Raw genomic sequence first — 25,174 nt, forward strand, 5'->3', positions numbered from 1 at the left:
TTTTCAAAAGGTTTCTGTGGGGATCAGTTTCATGGGGAATTATATCTTTAGTATGGATAAATGACAATTACTCATTCACGAAACGCGGCGTGAAATAAGGCTTTTTGTGAATGACTGTGCCATTTACATACATGTTAAACAATCTATGATAAGACAAAACTTTGTAACTGTTCAGAAAATATTAGCACTTGGTGGGAAAAATGGGGCATGAAAATTAACACAAAGAAAACCATGTCTAAAAATGTTACTCGTAAAAAGAGCCCTTAAACTTCACATACAAAGTAACAAACAATCGCGTGAAACACGTTGACTCAATAAAGTACTTAGGTATAATCATGACAAAATCACTAAAGTGGGAACTGCATAGAAATATCGTTCACGCCAAAGCGTTTAAGCAACTCGCAATTCTACGAAGAAAGTTTGTGACGACTTCCCCATCGGTGAAATTAGCCGCTTCAAAAACTCGTTAGGCGTGTATTGAAACGTGGCAGCATTGTATGTAATCCACATAAAAAATATTTATGCCTCGCATTCAAAACGATCCAAAGCAGGGCCGTCAGGTCCTCTATATACACAATATATTTAAAGCATGACAATGCAACTGCACTTCGTACCCAAAGGGATATGCCTACGCTGACCTGTTCGAGAAAAAAGCCATTTCTAAATTTCTGTATCTCATCAGGACTTCACAAAGTTAACCTAGTCTGACTACTTAGGGCCGCCCGAACGTGTTTGTAGTAGTACTAACCAGAAAAAATGTATTAAGCCGAATTTTTCGCGGTACAACGCGCTAAAATGTCTTTTTTTTCTACAGCAATATATATATATATATATATATATATATATATGTCCCATCTGATGATATTTTTTGCTCACAATTTGGACCACTTTCGTATCGGCACTTGTTTTCCGCCTCGAGTCATTATCAAGTCACATGATTGCACTGTTATTTAGTATTATATTAGGCATTTTGTAGGCGCCTTAGCTGCCAGTTTTTCAGCTCTTCTTCCTGTGTTTACACCTTTTTCTTTTTTTGTGCTCACCTATACGCACATGTTCATGTTATTACTTTTTTAAAATCGCTTGTTACTGAGTGTATACGTAAAGGAAGTGTGGCACACTGCTTCGTTTATTTTTCAACATTGTATGAAGTTTTTTTTCATGAAATGCCCAGTGTGGTTTTAAATTGGCTGTATTAAAGTTGTTTGCTCCTCCTTCTTGACTTTGCTTCATTCTTTAAAGACACAGCGTGTCTTTTGTAATTTATTTTGCAATAGATGCCCTGTCTGTACTGTTTGTATGCCCATTCCTGTATGAGCATTTGGCTTACTGAATCAATCAATTAATAAATAAAAATTGATGTCGTGTTCAACAGGTAAAGTGCTGCTGAGCAGAGGTAAGAGACCGTAGGCTCTTGGACGTGAGGAGCAGAGAGCCGAGGCAGTCATCCGCTCGGGAGAAAAGAAACTTAACAGTTTATTTATATGTAAGACTGTGATGAGTAAAGGAGAACACACGAGACGCGTGCTGAACGTGGAAGTGCCGTGACGGTGCATGAGCAGAGGAGAGTCCCCCGAGTGCACTCGAAGCAGCCACATATATGCAAGAGATTGGTTGGGAAAAGGCTGGAGGCACACGGCTGGAGTTAAGAACGAAAACTCCAGAGGATGTGCTGGCATGGTGCCTTGGGATGCCGAGCTGCGAAGACGGAAGGTCAGTGTCGCTACCGCGACGCAAGCAGTAGTACCGCCTAGTTCTGAGGCTTTCGGCGAAGAAATTCGGTCAGTGGCCGTCGATATCGGAAGAATCGAGTGAGGCTGCCTGAGCTTGCCGCAACCGGTCACAGATTTCCTGGGTGGACTACAGTTTCTCCGCTTCGAGACAGAACGTATGCGGCCTGCAGCGCAGTCAAGACGCCATTGACAAGTTCGGTGGCAAATAACTGAGCCGGAAAATACGACGAAGGCTGGGACCAACCGGCAATGAGGTGGAGTTGCCCATACGGCGATGATTTCGAGGACCACTTTGACGTGGGTCGTCGTAGCTTCGTCGTATCACTTCGTCGTAGCTCCGAGGGTGGCATCGGAACAGTAAGAATGTTTCACGAGAGAGTGCGAGAGTAGGCACCGAGACGCTTATTGACTAGAAATAGTTTAACGCTTAAAGGCTGAACTTGGCTTGGATCAGTGCTAGATACGGTACCGCTGCATATCCGATTATTGTGTGCGTACAACAACCTCGGAAGAGAGCAGCGCCTCAAGATAGGTAATAGTCCACTTCAACTTGTAAAAGACTATGTCTTCTTAGGGCAGGTAATAACTGTGGAGCCCAACCCCGAGATTGGAGTAACTAGAAGAATAAGAATGGAGTGGAGCACATATGGCAAGCACTCTCAAATTATGACAGGTAGATTGCCACTATCCCTCAAGTGGAAGGTATATAACAGTTGTATCTTGCCGGTACATAGCTACGGAGAAGAAGCCTAGAAGCTTACAAAGTGGGTTTAGTTAAAATGAGGACGATGCAGCGAGCAATGGAAAGAAAAGTGGTAGGTATAAAAGCTTAGGAGACAAGGAGAGAGCAGAGTGGATTACAGAACAAATGGGGGTTAAGTATATCATAGTTGAAATCAAGAAGAGGAAATGGACATTAGCCGGGCGTGTAGCGCGTAGACAGGATAGCCCCCAGTTAAAAAAATAATAAGGATAACTAACTGGATTCCAAGAGAAGGCAAGCGGGTTAGGGGGAGACAGATGGTTAGGTGGGAAGATGGGGTTAAGTAGTTTGCGGCTATAAATTGGCAGCAGAGAGCACAAGACCAAGTTAACTGGCGGAACATGGGAGAGGTTTTTGTCCTGCAGTAGAGGCTGATGATGATGATTATGATGGCATGATTATTTTTTTGAGTGAAACTCTGAGTGTCAGATTACTGTTTGCCAGTTTGTTTGGTGTGATAGAATGTTTTTGTCATGCCACACACATGTCCCACCCTCGTTTCTCTCTCAAATTCATCCTTCAAAAGCACTCCCCAGATTCAATTCGTGACATTAATTATTAACGAGCCTCTGCCAGGACTTTTTCCTTGTGCGGCCCAGTCACGTTATCGTCGGAGAATTCAGGAATGAATTTGGACAAGATACTGAGAGTCTTTCGTGAGCGAAAGCTCGTTAAGGACAAGGGCATAAATTTCATCGAAAAGACAAGACGTGCAAAACAAGATGCAATACGCGAAGCAGAGCATGTAACGCTTGAAGCCTATGCGCGAGAAAAGCAGGAACTTGAGCGCCAGCGGCGATTGGCACAATCCGACGGGGGCACAAGGCACGATGAGAGAAAACCTGCAGAGTTTGAACAGAGAGAAGTTAGGGTACCCGACGTAAAGAATTCCAGTTCAGTTGAGCCGAAGGGCATTGATAAGGCGTGTTAGCAAATGAGACGAGTTTTATCGTTGATGAGCTGAAGGGAACGAGCGCAGACGCGAAAGATAGTGGTAACAAGTCACCGGTGAAGGAAGTGTATGCCACTGTTGTCGAAGAGGACACGGAGAAAGAGAAAGCGACGCCTACAGACAACAGAGACAAGGCATGGTGCTTCGGTGATATAAGCTCATCTTGAAAAAAGAAGCAAGGTGAAAGCGCGAGTGAAAGTACGAGAGAGCAGTAGAACATAAATAGTGCCTCAGACTAGCATAGTTTAACACGAAAAAAGAAAGGAGACGCTGATAGCTTCAAAGGTATTGAATAGCCTAAGCATTTATCCGGACGCGAGAAGCATTGTTAAAAGGTGTGTCAAAAGACGTGTCAAAAGAAAAATAAAGAATGTTTCAAAGGTGCCTAAAGTAGGTCATACGTATGTGGATGCACAGAGGGTGGTGAAAGATCGGACGCAGCCTAAGAAAGTTGGTTTAGAGAGGCGTGGAGTGAAGTGAAATAGTGGAATCAGCAGTAGCGAGCGTTGGAGATATTGAATAGCGAGCAGGTGTAAGTAGAAGCTGAAAAAGGCGTAAAATGATTGATATGTGGGGTTTACAGGTGAAATGCACCAAAATTCGGCACTTCGCAAAAAGTCAAGCTGCCTGCCAAATGTCGCATTCAAAATACAAGCGCTTATCTTAGAAAAAAAACTTGCAAATGATGTTTTTAAGACCTAAACTAGCAAAGATGACGCCATTACGGCTGACTGCAAGTGACGTGAACGACAAAAAAATCGTCTGCTCCCTGGTCCTCGAACACGCATGTCGCGGACGCAGCCCTTAGTGTGTGTTTTTTTCTGCGTTAAATTGAAAAAGCTGCGTGAACATGTATCTTATTGAACGCTGGTCTGGGCTTCACACTGGTGGGTTCGCAGTGTCTCAACTACGTATTCAGAAACACCGATTTACAAGAACTTGATTTGCCATCGACTTAACTGCAGCACGAACGCGCTTCGAACGCGCTGTCTTTATGTGGCACCAAAGTCAACACAGACGCAGGGAGCGGTTTAGCGGCTGGCAGGATTGGTCACAAGGAGCAACGCGGCGACGTTCTGTAGTAATCGTCATATCCGGTTCTGTCTAAATTGCCTGGGCACACCACTAGAGCATTGCTTTCTCTGCTTTCTGGCAATTAGAGCACCAATTAAAATTGAATACGTGACAGATGGACTTTTCACTGTCGTTATCGTAACTCACCGTATATATACTACGTATTGATGGCCGTTTCCGGCCAAGTAAAATTTTGGTGCAGATGGTCTTTAACGTACGAAAAACACCATATTAACATCAGAGATGCAGTATTGCTGGGCTCTAGAAATCTCTACCATCTCAATTTAATTAACTTGAACCATAAACTGAGCACATGGGCCCACAGCATTTTCGTCTTCACCGAAAATGCAGCCGCTTTAGCAGGTATTCCATCCTGCAACCTGTGGGTCAGCAGCCGAGTACCTTAGCCACTAGACCACTGCGGCGGGGCAACAAGCGGAATGTGAACAAGCACCGACTAAAGCCGGTAGTGTTTACTTGGTAAATGGTTTTGCGGAAAATAAAGCCTGGATAGCGGAAAAAGTTACGAGCAATTTGATAGGTCGATTTAGGTTGGGTGAATTTGAGTTCAGTTTATAATATATAGGACAGATTTTGTACAAGTATTAAAAATTGTACAGATTTTTTTTAATATTGTGTGATGAGTACTGTGTGCAAGTATGCCTGTGGGTGTATCCGTGTAGTGTAATATGAGGAACCGGTGTACCTGTAAGCAGTTGAGTGGTGTTTCATGCATATTGGTGAAAGTGTGTGGCAGTGTGGCGTGGTGCCAAGTGAATATTAGTGAAGGCGTGTTGCGCGAGAAGATGATGGGTCAACCCGCGCACGTTTGGCCGTGAGTCACAACACCGACAGAAAGCGGAAGGCCGAAACCAAGAAAGAAGGACAATGGACAGACTTGCCCACATCATTTGGAGTAGAGAAATGAGCAGTTTTTCAGAAAAAACTCCCAAGCAATGCCATGAGGGTGAACATGGTTGAGTTCGAATGCACCGGGTGATGCTATGAGGGACAGTAAAGTTAAAATCCGTTGGCATTCACCAGTGATCTAACGTAAACTCCCTCGTGTGATTCTATTGCGATTGCCAGGAACCATTAGACCCTGTCGGAAATTCTTGGTGAGTTTGCGCGTATATGTGAGAGTAAATTCGCACTATAATGATGTTTACGTCCGTAGCCCGCTCCGCCCGCTTGCGCTTGGCATCACGGGCCCTTCGCCGCGCTGCCGTGTGTTCAACCTGCGCGACATCTTCAACGACGCTTGCAATGCTCGCATTCGATTAAGTTGTACTCGTTGTTGGAGGTATCGCAGTCGAGGTTGATGCCTGCGATGGATCCATACCTATGACGACTTGCCGATCTCGAGCAAGCCGTGGGGGCGCGCGCAGCCACGGAGCGAAGGGCGGAGCGCGCGCAATCACGTTGTGTGTGACGTCGCTGCGCCGTTGCTACAGACGCTCCTCTCCGATCCTCTCGCTGCTGCTTGGAGATGGGAGGAGGCACACCGCGGACGGCGCATTCAGGGTCGCTTGCAAAGTGCATTCGCACTTCAAAAACTCCTTAAAAAGGGGCCCATTGCGTTAAGTAAAGCAGAGGGCCGAGACGCGCACCGAGCACGGAAGCGCAGCGAGGGTGCGTGAGGAGAGAAGAGTCATCCGAGTAGAGTCATCCGAGTAGATGTGCACCAGCCACGTAGAAGCTAGAGATTGGTCGGAGAAAGGCTCTTGGCACGCGACCCGAGCAGACAACAAAAATCCCAGAGGGTGACCTGGCACGGTGCGTTGCGACGCCGAGCTGCGAAGACCGAAGCTCATTGTCGCTCCGTGACGGCAGAAGTAGAACCACCTGGTTCTGACGATGCCTTTTAACTGATTCAGAAAGCGGCCGTCGATATCAGAATAATCGAGTGAGCCCGGACTTGCCGCAACCTGTCACAGCCGCTTTCTGGGTAGGCTACAGCTTATCCACTTCGATACAGAACGTATGCGGCCCGCGCCACAGTCAAGACGCCGTTGACGAGCTATGCGTGGCCTAACTGAGCCGGAGATATCGACTAAGACCACAACCAACCAGCAATGCGGTCGAGTTGCTCATACATCGATGGTTCCGAGGACGAATTTGATGACGGTATCACTTCGTTGTAGCTTCAAGAATGGCATGAGAACAGTAAGAATGTTTTGCTATTGCCAGGGCGCACAAGAGTAGCCAACGAAACGCCATTTTGGCCAGGGCACTTTAGGGCTTCAGACTGAACTTGGCTTGGATCAGTGGTAGCTACGGTATCGCTGTATAGCCGATTATTGTGTACGTACAAAATTAATTAGTGGGTGAATTACTGTTCGCTGTATTGTTTGGTGTGATACAAAGTTTTTGTCCTGCCACACTCACGTTTCTCTATCGTCTCTCTCAAATCAATCCTTCGCAAGTGCTCCCGACAAGAACTTCTTGGAAAAGACGGCAGGTATAGTCGGAAGACTGATTTGTTTCCAACGTATTATTTGCGAACACAAGCTCAACAGCTCGTTATATACAGTTCATATTGTCACGCATGAAAAGAAATCCTAGGGAGAGAAATACCACGTAGTCAGAAAAACTGAAGCAGGGCTTCATGTGAGTCAGGGACAAAGCAAAAAAGAGCGAGTGAGAGCGCGCGCTATCCTAAAAGACTTCATCATTCAATTTTTCTAAATGCGGGCCCGAGCTCGCCGTACTTCATGAGCAGGTGCCATTATTCTACCACTGAAAAACAAGCGTTGCCCCGAATCTCACGCAAGTAGTGCTGCATAAGCAGAATAAAACCAATATAGCACACTGTGGGCACAATAAATAAAAACACAAAAAGTAATCCGATAGCGTCACAGTTGTTTTAACGCGTGAACGATGGTTTGAGTCATACAATGTGCACAATCTCTGGGTAGTACTTTTGACACTGGGGTGACATGGTTCCATCTGCGTCAGCCATATAGTTATCGTCGCTCACGTGACGAGCCACTTCGTGGGGTCCACAGTAGGGACTGGGGAGCTTCTTGCAGTAACCTTGGCGGCGCACCGGAGTCCATACGCAAAGTTGTTCTCCTGGGTGGTATTCGACTTGTCGATAGCGAAGCTTGTAGAGGCGTGCATCTGCAGAGTGGCTTCGTGTAGTGCAAGTGTGCAAACTGTTGAGCTTCTTCGTCAATCTGAGCAAGTTACAAGCTACTCAGCATCAGATGTGAGTGAAGCATTGTAACCGTGTGGAAAGATAACCTCTAGAGTGGTCTGGGCCTCACGTCGTAGACGAGACGGGACGGTGGGAATGGTGTCGTTCCGTGGATTGCAAATTTGTACGCAAACGTTATGTGTGGTAGGACTTGATTGATGTCTTGTGCTGAACTTCCACATACATGGATAACATGTCGGCGAAGGTATTTTTCAGTTGTTTCGTCAGGCCGTAATCCTGCTGAAGATGTGCGGTCATGTTACGATCGCTCGTATAGCTTAGTTTGAATACATCGTCACTCTGCTGAGCTGTGAAATCTGTTCCTCCAAAACTGATCACGCAGAACGGGGAGCTATGATGAAGAGCAGTAAGTTCGACGAAAAGGCGGGCAACATTAAAGCTGCAGCTCGTTTAAGGGCCCTTGTTTCCGTATCTTTCGTAAGGTATTCTATTGCTTGGACTATCCATTTGTTACTGGCAGGTGACACAAAAAAATTCATTTCTATTTGATCGAACGGGGCCCTAGTTGTGTTTTTGGTTCCAGCAGGCCTGTAAGCCGCAGTGGTAAAGATTTTTGTCGTTGATATTCGTGGCAGCTTTTTTCATATAGCTTGACCTACCTAGCAAGCGTAGTACGCCTGTTGAATTCCAGCGAGTGTTCGCGAAGAACTTAGATGATCGGACATCAGCTCGTCGTGGCGGGCGAGAAGAATGTCTTCTCTAATCTCAGAGGGGACAACTAGCAGGTAGTATTCCTCGTTTCCGTTCGAGTTTGTCTTGTAAAAGACATCACTTCGTTGGGAGATTGAAGAGAGATATCGAGAAAGGTTTCGCCGTATTGGCGTATTGCGTCCTTCTAGATTGTCCATGACTGCGCAAATCTTGCCGTCGTAATGTAGTGTGATCAAGTCTGCTGCAGTGAGGACTCCTGGGAGACGCTGGGATCCTCATTGTCAGGATCACAAACTTCAGCAGGTCCACGGGACAACGAATCAGCATATTCGTGCTTGCGGCCCCATATAAAGACTATAGTAAAGTGAAATTCTTGCAAATGGAGCGGCCACCTTGCCAATTGCTCAGACGGCTGGGTCTCGTAAATTGGCTAACCAGCACAATGCACAATAATCGATCACTATTTTAGAAATAACAACCATTGGGGTAAGGGCTTAATTACATGGTTACCCATTCTATTGTGAGGCACCCCTTCTCAGAGGAACAAGAGTCGTGTCAGAGGTATTATAGTTCATCTCGGTGCGACAGAGGGTAAAGCTGGCGTAAGCTATTACTCGCTCGGTGCCTGCTTGGTGTTGGACAAGGACGGTGCGGAGACATCTGTTGCTCGCGGCGGTATGAACTTCAGAGGCAGCTTCTTCATTGAAGTGAACAAGAACTGGACGAGGCTCTATACGCTCCCATAGATCGATAAAAGGAGCCTTCTGTTCTTCATTCCAAACGAATCGTACGACTTCACGTGTGAGGTGGCTCAGAGGTTCGGCACATTGAAAAAAATAGGCGATAAAGCGACGATAGTAGGCTGAAAGCCCGAGGAAGCGATGTAATGCTTTCTTGTCACAGAGAACAGGAAAGGAGGCTATGGTAATTGTCATGCCGGAGTCAGGTGGAACACCGCCTGCGCTCACAACGTAACACAAAAGTATAGGTTTTTTATAGCTGGAGTGATATTTTTTAAACTTCAGCTCAAGGTTTGCAGAGCGCAGCGTTTCTAGAACAGCCTGCAGACGCTTCCAATGCTCTTTCGAGGCGACCGGAAACATGACGACTTCATTTAGATGATCTAGGCAAGTGCGTCACTTTAGACTGGTAATAACAGTGTCCATGAGTCCTTATAATGTCACTGATGCGGAACACAGGCCTTAGAGGAGCACCTTGAATGCATACTGGCCATGCTGTATAACAAAAGCAGTTTTTTCCTGTCTTGTTCATTAATCTCATTCTGTTAGTGTCCACTTTTAAAGTCTATGGATCATAACTACCTCACCTGTCATAGTATTTTTAGTGAATCATGAATGTGCGGCAGAGCATACACGTTCTTTAGTCACGCCATTCAGCTTTCTGTAGTCAACGCACAAACAAGACTTTACGTCCTTTTTTTAACAAGAATAGACAATTTTAGTTGGGCGTACAAAGAGGCTGCGTACGCTGTAAAAATTACGTTGCGTACGCTGCAAGTGAAGCATGCAACTACACTTTAAGTTTAATGCACATTGATGCTTTTCAATCAACTAGATAAATCATATTCAAGATGCAAGGTTTTCACATGCTCATCAGTGCTACCGACGTTAGACGCATACCAGGTCTCAGTATTAACGTAGCCTCTGTGATCTGTACGAAAAACATCCTGACTGCCAAGGTAAGGGCCACCAGCGTTAGAGGCAGGCCATGGCGTTCACAGTGTAGATTTTTAGCATCGTTCCTGGGTGCACTGAATGTGCACGTTCGACTTTGCTGTTTTCAAGTTGGGTGTGCAATGTACCAACGGCGTCTGAGCAGGCATGGCCGCACTGGATCGATCCCAGCGTGCCCCGCCACGGTGGTCTAGTGGCTAAGGTACTCGGCTGCTGACCCGCAGCAGCCGAGGTTGTCGGATCAAATCCAGGCTGTGGCGGCTGCATTTCCGATGGAGGCGGAAATGTTGTAGGCCGTGTAATCAGATTTGGGTGCACGTTAAAGAACCCCAGGTGGTCAAAATTTCCGGAGCCCTCCACTACGACGTCTCTCATAATCATAAGGTGGTTTTGAACCGTTTAAACCCCACAAATCAATCAATCAATTGATTCCAGCGTTCTATCCAGTGCTGCTGCGGATGAGGCTTAGCGTACCCCAATGCAAGTGGGCGCGTTCCAAGTATTCATGACCTTACGATGTACTATTTGCACATTTAGGGAGTGAGAACTAACTCAAGCTTCGAGGCGTGTTTTTTTGCACCAGAAATAAAAGTACGCACCAAGCTGCCGTTTTATTTCCGGTTTCATTCACCGAGAGAACTGACAGAAAAAGACGCGTTCCCACGGCTTTGCTGGGAGCGACATCACAGGGCGGCCTAAATTTACAATTGATGGTGCGGTGAGTCTGCTGGGCCCACGGACCTAAACACCCTTCCCACCTGACTACCTGGAGGAACCTTCGCAGCCTGCGCTTCCGCCTCCTCCTTTGGGTGGTGCACCGAACAATGGGCCTCGCATCTGGGCTTGTGCCGAGAACACGCTTTCTACAATCCTGGGCCAGCGACCGCGCCTTGGTGCTTTGTGTTCAGGGCCTGCAGGGAGCTAGCTGAGCCAGTGGTGCCGTATTGCTCTTCCCTGTGCTACCGGGTGTGCGTGTCCTTGCAGTTTTCTGGAAACTGGTTTGGCGGACTAGTCTGCAGAGGGTCGGAGTGGATCAGGACAACCCTATTCAAAGGACTTGAGCTGACTTGTCTTCCCTCGCAATGAATCCAGGGAAGGCAGTGTATAAAAACGCGAGTGCAAAGACGCTTGGGTGTGCTTCATCTGTTCCATGCTGTTCTACGCTAATCTCAACATGTAAATATTGTACATAAACGTTTCTTCTCATCTACACCGGCTCCTCGACTCCTCTTCTCCCGTCACTCGGATGGCTTCAGCCGGGACCCCGCTACCCAAGGCCACCACAGTCACGGACGTGGCGGCATGTCCCGACACCTCATACCTAACACCGCACACAATCTATCAAAAACGATTCTTGAGGATTCTCGTGAGATACCAGATAATTCGTTTGGAATTATGAGGATCCTGGAACGCGCCGCTTCAATTTGACTTGTCTGGCATGAAAACATCGACTTTCATTGTGAAGTACACATGCGCTGCATCAGGTCCGCCCTTGCTGCCTGCGTCAAACGCTACTGCCACCACCATATACTCTCGTTTTCGTTTCTTCGAGGTCTCGCGATAACGTAACGTAGTAAGCGTTGTGTTACGTACGCAGCATGTTGTTTCGGGCGTACGTGCGCATCTCTGGACTCGATACGTTACGTACTGCACATGCGTAGTTCTCTCATGTGACAGTGCTGCGCACGTGGCCTCGTTACTTACGCCCAACTAAAAGTGTCTAATGACTGGCGATAAGCATGGAGTATTCGACGGCAGTATAAGCTCATCCTAGAGCATTTCTTCGACTTGAGGGTTGACCACGTCACATTTCTTTCCCGAACCTCGGTAGGGCTGTTGCTAAGGGCGAAGCACCGGTGTGCGTAATAATCCGGTTTTGACGCCCCTTCGAGGACGAAACGAAGTACCCTTGGAAATTAAGCAGCGATTCCTGCAGCGCTGCTCGCTGTTGCTCCGTGAGGCTCCAATCGATGTTCACCTTTGCGAGAGCCGTAGAGACGCCTGTCAATTTCGATTGTAGCCCGCTGTTCATTGATGTGGCGGCAAAAAATTCAGCAATATCTTTGGTTGCTAGGCGTAAGCGAATGCGGTGCGATGAAAAAGTGCCACTGCTCATTACTGAAATTTGTAACAAGAAGCGTGGCAAGATTGTCGCAAAGCGTGATGAGGCTGTGGCAAGCGCAGACACCTATGCTATTTAAAAGTGCCAAGCTGCCTTCAGCAACTTTCTCACCATCAGGTAGCTCGTCACACACATCAACCAAGACGCTTGAACGCGGGGGCATATATGCTGTCGGCAGAAACACAAAATGTGCGGAGGTGGCGTTCACTAAGTTTCTCTGGTGCTCTCTCTGTCTAGAGCCTCGTGATGTGCTCTCACAGGTCAATTGTGGCACCGTATCTACGTAAGAAGTCGATGCCTAGGATCAAGTCTCGGGGGCATTCGGGAAGTATAAGACAGCTTCTGAGAAAAGTACGTGTGCAAACGCCGACTGTAATCTCGCACATACCGAGATGGGTGACGACGTGTACGCCTGCTGTGCGGATTTGAGTTCCGTAACGTACCATGGCGTAGCAACTTTTTTGACATTCGTCGGCAGTTTCCTGCTCATGATGGAATAGGCAGCTTCTGTGCCTAATAAATTACTATCATCGTCGTTACCATCAAGCACCACAGGTATGTCCAGAAGGAGGCGGCTTACAAAATCAGGTGCTGTCATCGTCAAATAGCTTGTGGTACTGACATGCGTCGATTGGGGGCATCGCTCACGTTGCTTCCGCGGCCTCGCCCCCGAAGATCGCTGGCGTTAGTTTTCCCGTCTATGGCTTGGCCAACGCGCTAGCTCCTCCCTTGGATAGTTCGAGATATTCGGAGGAGACCGTCTTGGAGATGCTGATCGTGACTGCCACTGCAAGGGCATGCAGTGGCATGCGCACCTGGGACAAGTATTGCTCGATCATTTTAGGATTTATATCGAACCTTGGCCTAGGTGAGTCGACGACGAAACCCTATAGTACGAGGTGGTGATAGTGACACTCGTGGTATACACGTCCGGGTCGCCACAGTGGTTGGACAGCGGCCGCTTGTCCAGACTGATTGAAATGCATCATGATGCGTAGGGTGTACGAAATGGTGTGGAGTGTTGTAACGGCTCACGACCTCGGCATATGATGCGGGAGGAGCGCAATGGTTTCCGGCATCGGCGTATGCTGCGGGTGGTCCTGGATGTAGAGGTTTCGCATTCCCTGCAGAAGTTCTTTGACCGTCTTGGGTTCTCGCATTTATATTTGCTTCTGGAGGTCCGCACTTAAGGGTGTGGAATGGTTCACAGCCCTGGCATATGACGCTTGAAAGGCATAATGGCTTGCAGTCTCGGCGTATGGTGCATGCCGGTGTCTATTGGCTCAGGTGGAGTAGCATCGCTGGAAAACAGAGCTTGTAGAGCCTGCTGTACTTCACTCTTGAAGACGATAGAGATGGATCGTGCAGTAAGTAGAAGCGGGCAGTGAATCATTTGCAGGTCATCGCGTACCGCTGTTCTTATGAGGTTAGAGAGAGATCTTCGATATTGGTCTTACTCCCGGCAACTTCAATCTTGCCCACTGGTGAAGCACCACTCAGTTGGCTGTCGTACACAGCCGACAGCTGCTGCATGGTCTTTTCCATGGTTGTGGCTTCGGTTAAAAACTCCGCCATAGTAACACGCACACTAGAATTTTCTATCACTGTACGAGTGACTATAGGAAGAGACCGTTCCTGCACGACATACATGGTCTCCCCCCCGCCCTAATCTTCTCTCTACAACCACCTCGACAGAACAGGGAGGTCGGGGGCTGTTGTCCTTCTGATTACTTTCAAGTTTTGACAAACCACGACAGCAATCCACTCCTTCTGACCATTGATTGCGAGACAGGTACCCAAAAATATGCATCTCCGCGCACGCGTACCCCCCTCCCCCCCACCACCATCTTGCTGACATTCATGACAGGTGAAGACCGGTCCCTCACCGCCAACGCTGCATCTTTGCCACACTTGCAGAGAAAAGCGCCCGGTTCACAGGAGGACGGCAGGAGCAAGGGAGAAACCAGTTCTCTGAAGTGATGGGGGGGAGGTGTCCCAGCATTCTAGATGCCTGAAAGATTTTTATGAACGGTTGGAACAAAACATTGCTGACACTTTGTAACGGATTGTTAAATGTGCGCTTTCGAGCGCCTGAAACAACCACTTAAATTGTCCAGATCGGCCAGGTAATCTGTTTGGAATTCACGGGCTGTATATGCAGTGTTGCGGATGATTGCGGCCACGTGACAAGAAGGAGGATAATCGAAGAAAAAAGAAGTTAGGCGTGAAAAGTAAAATAAAGAGACGTTCTTAGTGTAAGGCTCGTGTCTTGAATATGTGACATCTTTCTGGTGCCGGAAACACCCCTGTCACGCCCTCCCAAGACTTCTACTTCTGATGGCGTCGTCGGAGCGGCTGCGCAAGAACCGCGGCATCACACGAACTATCACGCTCTTGACCGCGAAGCTGGAGGCCTCCGTTCCCGATGCCAGTCAGTTCGACTCCCAGGTTGGGTACCTCACTCAGAAAAACGCCGAACTTGTCACCTTAAAAAAAGAAATCTTCGATGCGACTGATGACGACGACTACGAGGAAGAACTCGAGGTCATGAAAGTGTACGACCGGAGGGTCTTTTACGCAATGTCCAGAGCGCGTTTCCTCCTCCGAGAGGCTGCCTGTAAGGCGACAATAACGAGTGCGGCGAGGTCGGTGGTCCCAGCACTGCAGCCCAGAGCAAGGTCAGTCACTTTTCTCGAGTAGCCGATGCGATTGCCAGCCAAAGAACTATGCTGCGTCATCGCATGGTGGTCCTGCTGAAACTACACAACCCCACGTTTTCCGGCGCAGTACGGGATTGGCAGTCCTTCTGGGGCAATTTCAGAGCCACAAGTCACCTGAATGATGATATTTCACAGATTAGGATGCTCAACCACCTTCAGTCGTATTTGAGTGGTGCAGCGAAGAGACCAATCGATGGTGTCCGACTAACCGAAGACAATCACAATATCGTGATCAAGGTTTTGACAGAGTTATTTGGTCAACGCGACTTGCTTGTCAACGAGTAAGTTGACCACCTGCTCACCTTAGCGCCAGTCAAGTCATCAACAGACGTGGAGAAGCTTCGCCTACTCTACGACAAGGTCAACTTTCGAGTCTCGGCGTTGACCGGTTTGGACGTCGCACCTGAACAATACAACCTGGTCCTGAACCACGTCTTGATGAAGTGCCTGCCGGTCAATCTTTCAATTCCGTACTGTCCGAAGGTGTAAGAAGTGCCGCAGGAGACGTCCGGCATCGCGACGCCTTAAGAGAGAGCTAACCAGGCTGTCGAATCGCTCAATTTTCTGCGCATTCACATTGATGTTTGAGAGGAAAGCAGGGCAGAAAAATCGCCGTCTGGTTTCTCGTGGTCGGGGCCTGAAAAGGTGCAACCTCCATCGGAACCCATAGGACATTTCCCTTCAGCGTTCACACTTGCTGCTGAATGTGTTACAGTTACAGAAGAGGTATGCCCTTTATGCAGCAGTTCTCGGCACACCATTGCCGACTGCAACGTTAAACTCTCGGCTGACGAGAAATGGGCTTGGTTGCGCGCTGCTCGCTGCTCCTACCGTTGCGGCTTGTTAATCCACATGACACTTTTTTGCTGACGTGCATGCAGCATCATCTTTAGTAAGTGGAACCGACGACACCTCACTATACTCAATGAATTGTATAGTGACTTGTATAGTGAACCAGGACTACCCCCGCATCGTCAGGCGAGGCACTAACACCCTACAGTAACATCGGACTCGAGTGTCCTTAGCAGAATATACGTCGTTCTTCTTCAAAAAACACGAATCTGCATCGAGTGCGGGTCCCGAAAGCATTTTGAGCGCATTCTTCTTGACAGCGGCAGCCAGCGCACATTCACCCGAGCGGATGTGTCAAAGGACTTCAAAATCCCGGTTATCGGAACCGAAGAACTTTCCTTGGTTACGTTCGGCCATTCGACGCCCCGTGAAGTAACACGCAGTGGAAGTGTAGCCTTGACGCTACGAGGCCAACGTAGGGGCATAGCGATAATCATGAAGGCCTTGGAGGTACGCGAAGTGTGTGCAGTTACAAGCACGCCGCTCAGTACAGATGTTTTGCAACATCTGTGCGACAAGAACTATAATGCTGCAGACTACTTTCATCCCGACACCTGGCACCCACAGAAAGTAAGCGTCTTACTTGGTTCCGGCATTTACTGGAAGGTCACGACTGGAGGTGTTAATTATTTAACCAGCAATCGTGGAAACCAAGTTCGGCTGGACCGTTAAGGTTACCACGGAACACGAGAGAAGTTCAGCTCACACGAGCGCTCTATTTCTGCACTGTAGCACGAAGTTTGTTTCAGACTGTGTTCTTTCTGCGATGTGGCGTCTCGAAGTCATGAGGACCAAGACGCCTGATGAAGAAAACAGCAAGAATCCACCCCAACTTCAGGCATTTCAAGAGGGAATTATACAACTAAACGCGCACTACCTGGTGCCACTGATGTTAAAAATTCAGGAATACCTGCCGGCAGCGACCACTGATGGTTGGCGAAGCGCTGGTTGCAAGCACATATAAATGAGTTCAAATCACAGCCCCACTTCCTGAAGCACTATGACAGGGCCATAATGGCGTACTTTATTGGGGAGCATGCAGAGCTAGTCGAAGAAGAGCCACTACCAAGAGAAATAAGTATTATGTGCTTCATCATGTCGTCATACGAAGAGAGGTGGTTATGACAAAATTTCGGGTGGTGTTTGACGCTTCCTCGCTCACACCTGGCCATCCCTGCCTGAATGATGTCTTGTTCAATAGTACGAAGCTGAGAGTAGACATTGTGCAGCTACTGCTCACCTTTGGATGTCACCCGGTGGGGCTCATCGCGGATATCAAAAAAGCATACTTGCAGATGCTTATTCGCCCAGAAGAACATGGCATGCTGCGATTCCCCAGGATTGATTGGCTGCCCACGGAAAATAATTCATCTCTATCTGTGGTGACGTTGAGAATGATGCAGGTCCCGTTCGGAGCCTCGTCTAGCCTATTTTCGCTCACAGCAACAATTCGACATCACCTAGCATTCTGTCGAGAACGATATCCGGAGACGGTAGCATTATAGGAGAAGGCCTTTTACGTCGATGAACTTATCGTGGGACATCGATTGTGGACGGAGCTGCTACGGTGTAGAATGACAAACGCAAGATATCCTCGCAAGCAAGCATGGAATCGCGCAAGTGGGCTTCCAATGCACATGCCTTGCGGAAAATGTTTCCTAAAGACAAGATTGTTTTTGAAGACGAAGCCGGAGAGAGCCTCCTATTCAAGGTCCTTTGTGTACCTTGGGAAAGTGAAGGCGACAGAATTGTCTTCATGATGCGCGAAGCGTCTGACTTCACTGCGAACAAGCCTTCAACCAAGCGCGTTATGCTCCAGATGTTAGCAGGGGTGTACGATTCGTTGGGGTATCTAGCTCCATTTTCGGTGAGAGCAAAACTTCTGTTTCAAGACATGTGGAAGAAGAAATGCGCATAGGACGACGCCCTTCCACCAGAAGAACAAGCAAGCTGAAACAGTTGGCGCACTGACTTGAACAGCATGAATCCCTATTCTGTCGACCGTTACGAATTCCTGCAAGCAGCTTATGCGACGATTTTAATTGAACTATGCGTGTTCTGCGACGCAAGTTTTAGATCGTATGGTACCTGCATCTACGTACGAGGTGTTCAATGAGTGGTGGATAAAACTCACAGCTCCACATAAGCAAGAGCCGCGTGACACTAGTAAACATATTTAGCTGCTGCGTCTCGAGCTCTTTGCACGCGTCGTCGGCGCAAGGTTGTGCGCATACTTGAAGACAGTACCAGTGCTAAGCTCTGTTACTGTGCACTTCTGGACCGACTCACTCGTGACAATGCAATAAATTTGGAACGCGCTTCCAAAAAGAGAAATGTTTGTACGTCATCGAGTCATCGAGATTCATAGCCTGACGTAGCCGACCCAGTGGCATCATTGTTCCGGAAAAGAGAATCAAGCTGATTTGGTTACACGAGGAGTTTCATCACTTCATCTTGCGTCAACAATGTGGTGGCATGCACCAACTTGGCTTCATGATCCGGGAGAGCCAATGCCTACTGAGCGCACTGAATTGACAGAGTTTGCAGTCTTCGAACGTAGTCCAGAAGAAACGTTGGTGTGTCCCACGGGCTTTCTTGCGAACACTATATTATCTGTAAGCAATAACAGCAACCTGAACATACTGCTAAGAGTCATTGGGTGGGTGTACTGTTTCGACACAGAACCGCTTCGTGGGTGTACCGCTTCGGGTGTACCCCTTCGGCACCATAGCTCCACTGTGGGATGCAGAGGATATACATAGTGCTGTTTTCTGTTAAACAAAAAGTGGTGAAGTAGCTTTACTTGCCGCCTATTAGTGGTAATAAATGCAACATACTTTAGTAATATTTTTGAGGGCATTGCTTCACACTCGAAACCACGTTTTTTAATGATTCTGTAAATAGACTCCATTGCACACGCACTCTTGTCGTAAAACCATCAGTTTTGTTTTGCCTCTAGGAGCGTACACGTTCCCAGTTTGATAGTAGTGCATGAATGGTATATAACTCTTACGCAGGCAACGAGGTGGCGGGGCATTGAAACCACTCTAATGATGGTATTTTTTTTCTTTATGTGTGCCTAAACACATGTACAGCCACACGTGCAAACGCTTGAACGACCATGCATGAAGAGTAGGTAAATATCGCTTTCCACCCGCCCACCACCATCATCCGACTATAAATGTCAGATACGCTTCTGTCCTGCACGATAATTACTGTCGATCTTATACCACTGTAGAATTAAACACTCTCAATCATATACAATGCAATATATCGCATAAGGTGACCGCAGTGTGGCAAAAACAGTCGCAAGTGCAAACAGCTGCTATGGCGATTGACAGGTACCTTACCATGTTTTAAATATTCGCACCACCAACTTATCGTATTGAGGCAATCCTATTTATATAGAGTCATACGCTGCCTAATGTTTTTACCGCACACGTTTACTGTCCTAATTATTCGTAAAGTATTCTTGAATCATCGTCATTTTTGGGCTCATATGCATTCAATAAAATTTACCATCTAGACCAATGTTTGACTAAAACATGCCAGTCTTTATTTACACTTTCAACTACCATGTTATCATGCAGAACACATTTAGTTCCTCGCGCTATCACGTGGAACGTATAGCGAAGATGACTTTGTTTGACTGTCATGTATATACGGACAACTTTTTTTCAGGGGCATTTACTAGACTCACATAGAAATCTCAGAATATAAGTGAGCGAAATATTTCCTCAGGCCGTTATTGGCATAAATGCACAAGTTGCTACTTCTTTGGGCTAACGAAAATTCGAACTTAGTTTGCCATTTATTGGCACTCAGTGATTGTGCGGCCACAGCCTTTGGGCCCAATGCCATAGAAACGAGAGTGACAGGTGTCGCGACGTTTCATCTCGCTCTTCCTTATAATACGAAGTCACAGGCAGAGCATGACCCCCACCTGAACTACCAAAACTGCATATCTCGTGGACCAGGCATTATAAGAACAACGTTACGCCTTTAGGCAGGTATAACTTGTTCATGTTCAATGTGAAAGCTGTTCAAAACATTTACAGGGGACGTACAAGTTTCTTCTTCGGGCAAATCACTGCTCAGTCACGCATAGCAACATCAAATTCTCATCGAGAAACATTTATGTTGGCAAAAAATGGTTGAGATGTATACGAGAACGTGACCGCAGTGCAAATCGAATAGCCCTAGGAAAGTCCTGCTCATACTCTGCTGCACTCGACAACACAGGTTCCCACATGCAGGAATGCACATAATGAGCGTGAAACTTCAATAAATATTATATTGCCACCGTGGCCAGCAGAGTGGTCTCGTTCATTTAACACAAAATATTCGGAATGGGGACGTAGACAGCACCTGAGCCAAACAGGAAAGAGAAAAAGACGAGTCTAGCGCTGACTTCCAACTGAAATTTTTTCGCAGGAACATTGCAAAATTTTTTGAGATTGCACACGGAATCACTGCTCATTAATTTGCGCACGGTTACAGGCTTGCAAAGCATTTGAGAGACGCAATAACAGCAAAAAAGTGACGCCATATCTACGAAGTAATGATGGTGGAGGGCCCCGCCGCGGTGGTCTAGTGGCTAAGGTACTCGACTGCTGACATGCACGTCGCGGGATTAAATCCCTGCTGCGTTGGCTGCATATCCGATGGAGACGGAAATGTTGTAGGCCCGTGTGCTCAGATATGGGTGCACGTTAAAATACCCAGGTGGTCGAAATTTCCGGAGCCCTCTACTACGGCGTCTCTCATGATCATATAATGGTTTCGGGAGGTTAAACTCCACACATAATTAATTATTGATGGTGGAGCAGCTTGCTCCAGAAGTTAAATCTGGTAAACTGTGAATCATCCGTACATTCATTCGACCATCATACTAAGACGCAAAGACGTGCCCTATCAAGGACAGCGATTCTTATGGGACGTTGAACCCTACAATTATTATTATTATTATTATTATTATTATTATTATTATTACTATTATTATTATTATCATCACTTTTAACATAGCGAATGTTCTTTGCAGCCCCTCCCATCGGAGCTCGTGTTTTACTAGCTAGCGTTGCTTGCCCAGCGTGCCTTCTTATGCAAGAAGAGAAGGGCGTGCGTCAATTTACAATATGGCTCTGTGCAATTGCTCCAGCGGGAGCGTGGCTGCTACAGAGAGACGAATGAACAAAGATCGAGCCTAAAAAGCAAGCTCCTAAAAGCTCTTCGAATTTCCATAGAACCTGAAAGGGTGTAAAAGAAATCAACAGAAATTTATTTAGGTTCTTTTACCACATGAAGTAAGGTAATCTATTCTTCGTGAATAAGACTAATTCATGGTTTCCTGATGCAGTTTTCTTTAGTGATATCCGCAGCCTCAATGATGACACGAGTGCTACACTAATGGTGCCTAGTTAAAACAATCGACGGATCCCGCGTACACTGGGATTTGAGGATAAGCGAAGCACGAATGAAAACTGTTGATGTGTCACTTTAAAATCCGCACAACCTTACGAGGTGGAGGTAAATGATGCCGTACATTACTTCCCTGTCATGATAATCCTGTTTGGATTTGTCGTTTACCTTCGTGATCTATTGACGTCACGTGATACCAAATTTAGTATATGTGGAGCTAGCGAAGCGGCGGAGAGCACGCTATGAGCGTGGTATGCTGTCAGGCGCTTACATGACGTGCGTGTCAGGAATATCCTGTTTGCACCAGTCATATATTTTGTCATCCAACGCTGTCATGTAACACAAAGTTTGATCTATGTGGAGCTAGCAAAACGGCCGCGAGGGCATCATGAAGGGCCCAACATACTCCAACGTAGCGTTGACGCGCGCGCACGCTGGGCACAGTGACGCAACGTTAGCAAAACGCGAGCACTCTATAGTCTGACGGCAGGCGTGACCAGCGTCCGTCGACGAGGCCCGATTCAACTGGCACTAAGAGCCACATTCTGCGTTTCGCGCCGATGCATTACCCATACAACACTGTCTCTCCGTCTTTTCGTGACGGAGGTACGATGGACGCGCTGAAACGCGCATGCGTCAGAGCAACGCTGCGCGGTGCGCGCCTGCGAGTATATAGCAGGACCTGTGCCTGGCGTGGCAACGCGGGCGTGGCGCGACAAAATGAACGCCGGTGAGCACGCGCACCGCGTCACGTCAAAATGTATTGGCGCCTTGACTGTGGCATGTAGTCATGTTCTCAATTGTCACGCATGTCATGCTTATCGTGTTTGCCGCTGTTGCATACCTTTGTCATACATTAACGTCACGTAATACCAATAATACCAAATTTGTCTTATGTAAAGCTAGCGAAACGGGCGTGATTGCATCATGAGTGTGGCAGGTTGTCATGTTGTTAGATGACACGCATGTCGTGATTATCCTGTTTAGACGTGTCATTTACCTATGTCGTCCGTTCGCGTGGCGCAATACCGAGTTTGGTACATGTGAAGCTAGCGGAACGGCCGCAAGCGCGCCAAGAGCGTAGCTTGTAGTCATTTTGTTACATTACACGCATCTCATGTTTATCATGTTTCCATCAGTATCATACCTTGGTCATCCATTTACGTCCCGTAATACGAAATTTAGTTTGAGTGAAGCCAGCAAAACGGCCGCCAGTGCCTATGAGCGTGGCATGTTGTCATGTTGTAGCGTCACACGCATGTAATGACTATAAAGTTTTCACAAGTCACATAACTTCGTCTACCATTCACGTACATTTATAAAAAAATTGCTATATGTGACGCTAGCGAAACGGCCGCGAGCGCATCCTGAGCGTGGCATGTAGTCATTTTGTTACCCGACACGCATGTCATGATTTTCATGTTAAGGTCTGTCGCTTGTGTTCGCCATGCAGTCATGTTAAATCAAACCAGTTTTGCAATAGCCATGTGAACCAAACCACCACAAGTGCTGCAGGTCCATGAAAGGTCATGACATAAATTTCATGACATTTATGACATACATGTCATGGTTTTCTTGTCATGAGTAGTCAAATATGTTTTTCGTACAGTCATGTTAGGCCATACCAAGTTTGGCATCGATACCATTAATGAAATGGCCAGGAGAGCTAAAAGTCGTAGGCGGCTAGGTAGATAGATAGATGGATACGATCAAAATCACCGAAGTTCGCTAAGAAATGCTTCGCCTTTAAAATTGTATGTTTTGTATCGGTGGAGCACCTGCACCTTGAGAACAATGAATTTTAAGAGAAGCTTCTCTCCCTTTTTGTGCCTGTTGTTATGCTTCTGCAAACGTGCTTTATGGCAAAGGTGCCTAGTGCTATACAAGTCTGTCTACACAAAAAGTGGTCTGCTATAAACACTGCTACTACAGCAGTGAATGAATTTATTGTTGTGGTTGATTTTGCCTGTACTGTGATTCCGTTGTATTGGTTGGGGCTGACGCTCAGCTCAGATGGTTTATGCAGTGCCGTAAATGTGACAGAGACGCCCGCCTTCTCACCAATCTTTTTGAGTTTGAGTGAAATGAAATGTTCATACGGAATGGCTGCTTCCTTATTTCGCGTTGTTGCTTGAAGGGCCAGACAACTGATTGAATGCTTCAACATTTTTGGCAGCGTCTCAGCTACAGAAACGAGAAGCTAACAGAGATAGCCAGCTGTCTTCAATATGCCTATGTGCGAAAAAAAGCTATTGCTAATAGAACAAGGAAAGACTTCATTAGAAAGTTCTGCAAACTTGCTCGAAAGATTCTTTGCTTAGCCTACAAAGTGACGAAGTGTAAGGTAGGATAGGTTCATTTGGCGTGGGGCTCGATGCTTCAACACGCATACCAACAAAAAGGGATGGTTCCTCATTGAGATATTTGTGCCTTTTACCTGCAGTGAACTCGTGAGTTATAACGAGAGGTACAAGGTCGTCCTCAAAAATTTTCAAGGTGCCCGGAGACAAAGATTCAAAAGTGACAACATCACACTTAAACAATACGAAATCATCATGCACAAACTGGAAGCATTTTGCTACCTTGTTCCCTTCTAATCTCGCTTCAGTCTTTTTATCAACACGGGCTTCATGCAATTCACTGAGTATGGGGGCGATGCACGAACCACTACATACGCCACATTTCTACCAATAAACCCGCCAATTTCATTGAACGAAAGTATAATTCAGGCACAGTTTGAGTGTATTTAGACAGCCTGCTGGCGTAACACGCACTCATTCTGGAAAGGAATGGTAGAAAAATTAAGAATACCGTCTTCAATGACACTCAACTGATCGTGATCGGGAATGGGATATTGTAGATCTTTAACCTAAGTAGACATACCATCGAGCGAAACAGTGTTATGCTCACTAAAATGGTCCATGGCATCATTTACCAGAGACAGCTGTTGGGGGCACTGTGACCAACATAAAGAGACGTTGGGCCACTTTCTCCTTTCAGAAATAATCCGTCTGAATCGCGTACCACTTTGAATTATGGCAGCTAAAAAATATATACGACTATCTTTTTTTTTTGTACGGGCTTGGCTAGTACATTCAAAATAAGCTTCATTACCAGCTGTTTTCTTCGCGTGTGTCATTTTGTTCTAACTCAGCATCAAACACAGCGTCAAGGCAGCTTCAACTTTACAAGTTAATGACGGGTTACAAGCGACACAAAACCCACGTTCCTTGTTGGAGGCAAAAACAGAGGTTGGTTTTGGTCAAGTAGGTGACAGGCTATAGTATACGGGAACTTACGCCGGGAGGATACCTACGAAGCACGTCTACACAGCTTTCACCGTTACCTTGTGGAGTCCGCTTGGCACGTTATGCTCCACTGAAAGATGTTCTGCAGGACAGTTCTGTTGTATGCGCAATCATCTTTGTGTTGTGAATTGAAAAAGGCTCCAATAATTTATCCAGACCTCGAGTTAGGATGCGAGGAAGAGCGCTCGTAATTTATATCGCGAGATACTAGGTGTGTGCTTCGACATACCACTAAAAGTTGTTGTGTTCTTTTAGTTTTGTTTTCACACACGTCGCAAGCTGACTACGTACAGTGAAGGCTGACGAGTTTGGTGATCCATTGAGACACCTCCTGGCTCGTGGAGCATTCTGAAATAAAGCAAAGACACTATATTACGGGGCCGCTATCATGCTACTAAGCTCATCCAACATTCGTGATCCTGAACGTATACAATATTCAGATAGTGCCATATGTGTAAATCTCCTTCACAACATGGAGGCAAACCTGATCCCTCATTGAGGTGTCTGGTATTGCAACTAGCCAGTCGACGTTCATGCGCTTGAGGTATCTCCGTGATCAAAAACATCGGTAGCGTCAAGACCCCCTCAAGCAATTCTGTGCGAGACTAATTTCGTAGCAATGACAACTCATATATCTAGATTCATGTAGGTCGTCTAGTGTTGCCTG

General features: G+C 46.8%; 1 long non-coding RNA gene across 1 annotated transcript in view; it reads right to left on the reverse strand.

Moving 5' to 3' along the window:
• Window positions 1-25,174, reverse strand: part of LOC142768135 (uncharacterized) — an 80,389-nt gene that overhangs the window by 15,848 nt on the left and 39,367 nt on the right. Inside the window, exon 2 of the long non-coding RNA XR_012885255.1 lies at window positions 24,799-24,855. This is a non-coding gene — a long non-coding RNA (uncharacterized LOC142768135). The remainder of the gene's footprint in view (window positions 1-24,798; window positions 24,856-25,174) is intronic.

The sequence above is a fragment of the Rhipicephalus microplus genome, chromosome 1 (assembly GCF_043290135.1).
Source record: "Rhipicephalus microplus isolate Deutch F79 chromosome 1, USDA_Rmic, whole genome shotgun sequence".
Taxonomy (NCBI): Eukaryota; Metazoa; Arthropoda; class Arachnida; order Ixodida; family Ixodidae; genus Rhipicephalus; species Rhipicephalus microplus.